General features: G+C 37.5%; 1 long non-coding RNA gene across 2 annotated transcripts; it reads left to right on the plus strand.

The window, feature by feature from the left end:
• The first annotated feature begins 3,917 nt into the window (after window positions 1-3,917).
• LOC127924780 (uncharacterized) lies at window positions 3,918-7,487 on the plus strand. 2 transcript variants are annotated; one of them, XR_008118767.1, is made up of 4 exons: window positions 3,921-4,134; window positions 5,812-5,925; window positions 7,046-7,311; window positions 7,350-7,468. It is a non-coding gene; the product is annotated as an uncharacterized LOC127924780 (long non-coding RNA). The 2 variants fall into 2 exon arrangements; XR_008118766.1 differs by having other exon boundaries at window positions 3,918-4,134; window positions 7,046-7,487.
• Window positions 7,488-7,817: the final 330 nt, after the last annotated feature.

A 7,817-nucleotide genomic window follows, 5' to 3' on the forward strand; every position in this document is an offset into this window, starting at 1 on the left:
ATCTACCTTGTATATATCTATCCTTGTATCTATCCTTGTATCTATCCTTGTATCTATCCTTGGATCTACCCTTGTATCTATCCTTGTATCTGTCCTTGTATCTACCCTTGTATCTATCCTTGTATCTATCCTTGTATCTATCCTTGGATCTATCCTTGTATCTATCCTTGTATCTATCCTTATCTACCCTTGTATCTATCCTTGTATCTATCCTTGTATCTATCATACCCTTGTATCTATCCTTGTATCTACCCTTGGCAATACTACCCTTGTATCTATCCTTGTATCTACCCTTGTATCTACCCTTGTATCTATCCTTGTATCTATCTATCTTTGTATCTATCCTTGTATCTATCCTTGTATCTATCCTTGTATCTATCCTTGTATCTACCCTTGTATCTACCCTTGTATCTATCCTTGTATCTCTTGTATCTATCCTTGTATCTATCCTTGTATCTATCCTTGTATCTATCCTTGTATCTACCCCTTGTATCTACCCTTGTATCTATCCTTGTATCTATCCTTGTATCTATCCTTGGATCTACCCTTGTATCTATCCTTGTATCTATCCTTGTATATACCCTTGTATCTATCCTTGTATCTATCCTTGTATCTACCCTTGTATCTACCCTTATATCTATCCTTTATCTATCCTTGTATCTACCCTTGTATCTACCCTGTATCTATCCTTGTATCTATCTTTGTATGTATCCTTGTATCTATCCTTGTATCTACCCTTGTATCTATCCTTGTATCTACCCTTGTATCTACCCTTGTATCTATCCTTGTATCTATCCTTTGTATCTATCCTTGTATCTATCTTTGTATCTATCCTTGTATCTACCCCGTCTATCCTTGTATCTATCCTTGTATCTACCCTTGTATCTATCTTGTATCTATCCTTGTATCTACCTTGTATCTATCCTTGTATCTGCCCATTGTATCTATCCTTGTATCTATCCTTGTATCTATCCTTGTATCTATCCTTGTATGTAACCTTGTAATCTATCCTTGTATCTATCCTTGTAATCTACCCTTGTATCTACCCTTGTATCTATCCTTGTATCTATCTTTGTATCTATCCCTTGTATCTATCCTTGTATCTATCCTTGTATCTATCTTTGTAATCTATCCTTGTATCTACCTCTTGTATCTACCCTTGTATCTATCCTTGTATCTATCTTTGTATCTATCCTTGTATCTATCCTTGTATCTATCCTTGTATCTATCTTTGTATCTATCCTGTATCTACCCTTGTATCTACCCTGTATCTATCCTTGTATCTATCTTTGTATCTATCCTTGTATCTATCCTTGTATCTATCCTTGTATCTATCCTTGTATCTATCCTTGTATCTACCCTTGTATCTATCCTTGTATCTACCCTTGTATCTACCCTTGTATCTATCCTTGTATCTATCTTTGCCCTTATCTATCCTTGTATCTATCCTTGTATCTATCCTTGTATCTATCTTTGTATCTATCCTGTATCTAGTGCCTACCCTTGTATCTACCCTCTGTATCTATCCTGTATCTATCTTTGTATCTATCCTTGTATCTATCCTGTATCTATCCTTGTATCTATCTTGTTTGTATCTATCCTTGTATCTACCCTTGTATCTACAATTGTATCTATCCTTGTATCTATCCTTGTATCTATCCTTGTATCTATCCTTGTATCTATCCTTGTATTTCATTTAATCATTTGTATCTCTTGTATCTATCCTTGTATCTATCCTTGTATCTATCCTTGTATCTACCTTGTATCTATCCTTGTATCTATCCTTGTATCTATCCTTGTATCTATCCTTTATCTATCCTACTATCTACCTTGTATCTATCCTTGTATCTATCCTTTGTATCTGGGTCTATCCCTGTATCTATCCTTGTATCTATCCTTGTATCTATCCTTGTATCTACCCTTGTATCTATCCTTGTATCTAGGTCTATCCTGTATCTATCCTGTATCTATCCTTGTCTCTACACCTTGTATCTATCCTTTTCCAGGTCTACTATCCTTGTATCTATCCTTGTATCTATCGTACCCTTTGTAATCTATCCTTGTATCTATCCTTGTATCTATCCTTGTATCTACCCTTGTATCTATCGTATCTCTGTATCTATCCTGTATCTATCCTTGTATCTATCCTTGTATCTACCTGTATCTATCCTTGTATTCAGCATCCTGTATCTATCCTTGTATCTATCCTTGTATCTATCTATCTATCCTTACACCTATCCTTGTATCTATCCTTGTATCTATTCTTGTATCTATCCTTGTATCTATCCTTGTATCTATCCTTGTATCTATCCTTGTATCTATCTATCCTTGTATCTATCTTCATCTTGTATCTATCCTTGTATCTGCCCTTGTATCTATCCTTGTATCTCTATCCTTGTATCTATCCTTGCTTGTATCTATCCTTGTATCTATCCTTGTATCTATCCTTGTATATATCCTGTATCTATCCTTGTATCTACCCTTGTATCTATCCTTGTATTGTATCTACACCTTGTATCTATTCAGTATACCCTTGTATCTCCTTGTAAGGTCTACTATCCTGTTGTATCTTGCATTCCTTGTATCTATCCTTGTTATTGGGATTTCATTGTGTTATTACACCTTTTTCATTTAGCAAAAAATGTTCACTTAAGGTTTTAACTCTGCGTTGTGTTAATGGGCTCGTAAATAACATACATACATACACATGGTTAGCAGATGTTAATGCGAATCTACTAAATGCTTGTATTCATCATTCTGACAATGCAGTAATAACCAACAAGTAATCTACCATGACCATGATCTACTACACCTGTTGTATTCAGCATTTCACTGTGAGGTCTACTACACCTGTTGTATTCATCATTTCACTGTGAGGTCTACTACACCTGTTGTATTCATCATTTCACTGTAAGGTCTACTACACCTGTTGTATTCATCATTTCACTGTGAGGTCTACTACACCTGTTGTATTCATCATTTCACTGTAAGGTCTACTACACCTGTTGTATTCATCATTTCACTGTAAGGTCTACTACACCTGTTGTATTCATCATTTCACTGTAAGGTCTACTACACCTGTTGTATTCATCATTTCACTGTAAGGTCTACTACACCTGTTGTATTCAGCATTTCACTGTGAGGTCTACTACACCTGTTGTATTCATCATTTCACTGTAAGGTCTACTACACCTGTTGTATTCATCATTTCACTGTAAGGTCTACTACACCTGTTGTATTCATCATTTCACTGTAAGGTCTACTACACCTGTTGTATTCATCATTTCACTGTGAGGTCTACTACACCTGTTGTATTCAGCATTTCACTGTAAGGTCTACTACACCTGTTGTATTCAGCATTTCACTGTAAGGTCTACTACACCTGTTGTATTCAGCATTTCACTGTAAGGTCTACTACACCTGTTGTATTCATCATTTCACTGTGAGGTCTACTACACCTGTTGTATTCAGCATTTCACTGTAAGGTCTACTACACCTGTTGTATTCAGCATTTCACTGTAAGGTCTACTACACCTGTTGTATTCAGCATTTCACTGTAAGGTCTATCTACACCTGTTGTATTCAGCATTTCACTGTAAGGTCTACTACACCTGTTGTATTCAGCATTTCACTGTAAGGTCTACTACACCTGTTGTATTCAGCATTTCACTGTAAGGTCTACTACACCTGTTGTATTTATCATTTCACTGTGAGGTCTACTACACCTGTTGTATTCAGCATTTCACTGTGAGGTCTACTACACCTGTTGTATTCATCATTTCACTGTAAGGTCTACTACACCTGTTGTATTCATCATTTCACTGTAAGGTCTACTACACCTGTTGTATTCATCATTTCACTGTAAGGTCTACTACACCTGTTGTATTTATCATTTCACTGTAAAGGTCTACCTACACCTGTTGTATTCAGCATTTCACTGTGAGGTCTACTACACCTGTTGTATTCAGCATTTCACTGTGAGGTCTACTACACCTGTTGTATTCAGCATTTCACTGTGAGGTCTACTACACCTGTTGTATTCGGCATTTCACTGTAAGGTCTACTACACCTGTTGTATTCAGCATTTCACTGTAAGGTCTACTACACCTGTTGTATTCATCATTTCACTGTAAGGTCTACTACACCTGTTGTATTCAGCATTTCACTGTAAGGTCTACCTACACCTGTTGTATTCAGCATTTCACTGTGAGGTCTACTACACCTGGCATTTTGTATTCAGCATTTCACTGTGAGGTCTACTACACCTGTTGTATTCAGCATTTCACTGTAAGGTCTACCTACACCTGTTGTATTCAGCATTTCACTGTAAGGTCTACTACACCTGTTGTATTCAGCATTTCACTGTGAGGTCTACTACACCTGTTGTATTCAGCATTTCACTGTAAGGTCTACTACACCTGTTGTATTCATCATTTCACTGTGAGGTCTACTACACCTGTTGTATTCATCATTTCACTGTGAGGTCTACTACACCTGTTGTATTCAGCATTTCACTGTGAGGTCTACTACACCTGTTGTATTCAGCATTTCACTGTAAGGTCTACCTACACCTGTTGTATTCAGCATTTCACTGTGAGGTCTACTACACCTGTTGTATTCATCATTTCACTGTAAGGTCTACTACACCTGTTGTATTCAGCATTTCACTGTGAGGTCTACTACACCTGTTGTATTCATCATTTCACTGTGAGGTCTACTACACCTGTTGTATTCATCATTTCACTGTGAGGTCTACTACACCTGTTGTATTCAGCATTTCACTGTAAGGTCTACTACACCTGTTGTATTCATCATTTCACTGTGAGGTCTACTACACCTGTTGTATTCAGCATTTCACTGTAAGGTCATTTACTGTAAGGTCTACACCTGTTGTATTCAGCATTTCACTGTAAGGTCTACTACACCTGTTGTATTCATCATTTCACTGTGAGGTCTACTACACCTGTTGTATTCATCATTTCACTGTAAGGTCTACTACACCTGTTGTATTCAGCATTTCACTGTAAGGTCTACTACACCTGTTGTATTCATCATTTCACTGTGAGGTCTACTACACCTGTTGTATTCAGCATTTCACTGTAAGGTCTACTACACCTGTTGTATTCATCATTTCACTGTAAGGTCTACTACACCTGTTGTATTCATCATTTCACTGTGAGGTCTACTACACCTGTTGTATTCAGCATTTCACTGTACAGGTATTCATCATTTCTACTACACCTGTTGTATTCATCATTTCACTGTGAGGTCTACTACACCTGTTGTATTCAGCATTTCACTGTAAGGTCTACTACACCTGTTGTATTCATCATTTCACTGTAGAGGTCTACTACACCTGTTGTATTCAGCATTTCACTGTAAGGTCTACTACACCTGTTGTATTCATCATTTCACTGTAAGGTCTACTACACCTGTTGTATTCATCATTTCACTGTAAGGTCTACTACACCTGTTGTATTCAGCATTTCACTGTCTACCTACAGGTCTATCTACACCTGTTGTATTCAGCATTTCACTGTAAGGTCTACTACACCTGTTGTATTCATCATTTCACTGTGAGGTCTACTACACCTGTTGTATTCAGCATTTCACTGTAAGGTCTACTACACCTGTTGTATTCATCATTTCACTGTAAGGTCTACTACACCTGTTTATTATTCATCATTTCACTGTAAGGTCTACTACACCTGTTGTATTCATCATTTCACTGTAAGGTCTACTACACCTGTTGTATTCAGCATTTCACTGTAAGGTCTACTACACCTGTTGTATTCAGCATTTCACTGTAAGGTCTACTACACCTGTTGTATTCAGCATTTCACTGTAAGGTCTACTACACCTGTTGTATTCATCATTTCACTGTAAGGTCTACTACACCTGTTGTATTCAGCATTTCACTGTAAGGTCTACTACACCTGTTGTATTCATCATTTCACCTGTTGTATTGTGAGGCATTTCTAGGTCTACACCTGTTGTATTCATCATTTCACTGTAAGGTCTACTACACCTGTTGTATTCATCATTTCACTGTGAGGTCTACTACACCTGTTGTATTCAGCATTTCACTGTGAGGTCTACTACACCTGTTGTATTCAGCATTTCACTGTGAGGTCTACTACACCTGTTGTATTCATCATTTCACTGTAAGGTCTACCTACACCTGTTGTATTCAGCATTTCACTGTGAGGTCTACCTACACCTGTTGTATTCAGCATTTCACTGTAAGGTCTACTACACCTGTTGTATTCAGCATTTCACTGTAAGGTCTACTACACCTGTTGTATTCATCATTTCACTGTAAGGTCTACCTACACCTGTTGTATTCATCATTTCACTGTAAGGTCTACTACACCTGTTGTATTCATCATTTCACTGTAAGGTCTACTACACCTGTTGTATTCATCATTTCACTGTAAGGTCTACTACACCTGTTGTATTCATCATTTCACTGTAAGGTCTACTACACCTGTTGTATTCATCATTTCACTGTAAGGTCTACCTACACCTGTTGTATTCAGCATTTCACTGTAAGGTCTACTACACCTGTTGTATTCATCATTTCACTGTAAGGTCTACTACACCTGTTGTATTCATCATTTCACTGTAAGGTCTACTACACCTGTTGTATTCAGCATTTCACTGTAAGGTCTACTACACCTGTTGTATTCAGCATTTCACTGTGAGGTCTACCTACACCTGTTGTATTCAGCATTTCACTGTAAGGTCTACTACACCTGTTGTATTCATCACTGTAAGGTCTACCTACACCTGTTGTATTCGGCATTTCACTGTAAGGTCTACTACACCTGTTGTATTCATCATTTCACTGTAAGGTCTACTACACCTGTTGTATTCAGCATTTCACTGTGAGGTCTACTACACCTGTTGTATTCATCATTTCACTGTAAGGTCTACTACACCTGTTGTATTCAGCATTTCACTGTGAGGTCTACTACACCTGTTGTATTCATCATTTCACTGTAAGGTCTACCTACACCTGTTGTATTCATCATTTCACTGTAAGGTCTACTACACCTGTTGTATTCATCATTTCACTGTAAGGTCTACTACACCTGTTGTATTCAGCATTTCACTGTAAGGTCTACTACACCTGTTGTATTCATCATTTCACTGTAAGGTCTACTACACCTGTTGTATTCATCATTTCACTGTAAGGTCTACTACACCTGTTGTATTCAGCATTTCACTGTAAGGTCTACTACACCTGTTGTATTCAGCATTTCACTGTAAGGTCTACTACACCTGTTGTATTCAGCATTTCACTGTAAGGTCTACTACACCTGTTGTATTCATCATTTCACTGTAAGGTCTACTACACCTGTTGTATTCATCATTTCACTGTAAGGTCTACTACACCTGTTGTATTCAGCATTTCACTGTAAGGTCTACTACACCTGTTGTATTCATCATTTCACTGTAAGGTCTACTACACCTGTTGTATTCATCATTTCACTGTGAGGTCTACTATTATCTGCTGTATTCAGCATTTCACTGTAAGGTCTACTACACCTGTTGTATTCAGTGCATTTCACCAAGGTCTAATACACCCACAAATGTTGTATTCAGCATTTCACTGTAAGGTCTACTATCTGCTGTATTCAGCATTTCACTGTAAGGTCTACTACACCTGCTGTGGTTCAGCATTTCACTGTAAGGTCTACTACACCTGCTGGGACTGATCGCATGTGACCAATAAATACAATTTGATTTGTATTGCTGAGCAGATTACCTGATTGGATTTGATTTGATTTGAGATGACTCATTCCATGAAGCAT

This window comes from Oncorhynchus keta, unplaced genomic scaffold (assembly GCF_023373465.1).
Source record: "Oncorhynchus keta strain PuntledgeMale-10-30-2019 unplaced genomic scaffold, Oket_V2 Un_contig_4517_pilon_pilon, whole genome shotgun sequence".
Lineage (NCBI taxonomy): Eukaryota > Metazoa > Chordata > Actinopteri > Salmoniformes > Salmonidae > Oncorhynchus > Oncorhynchus keta.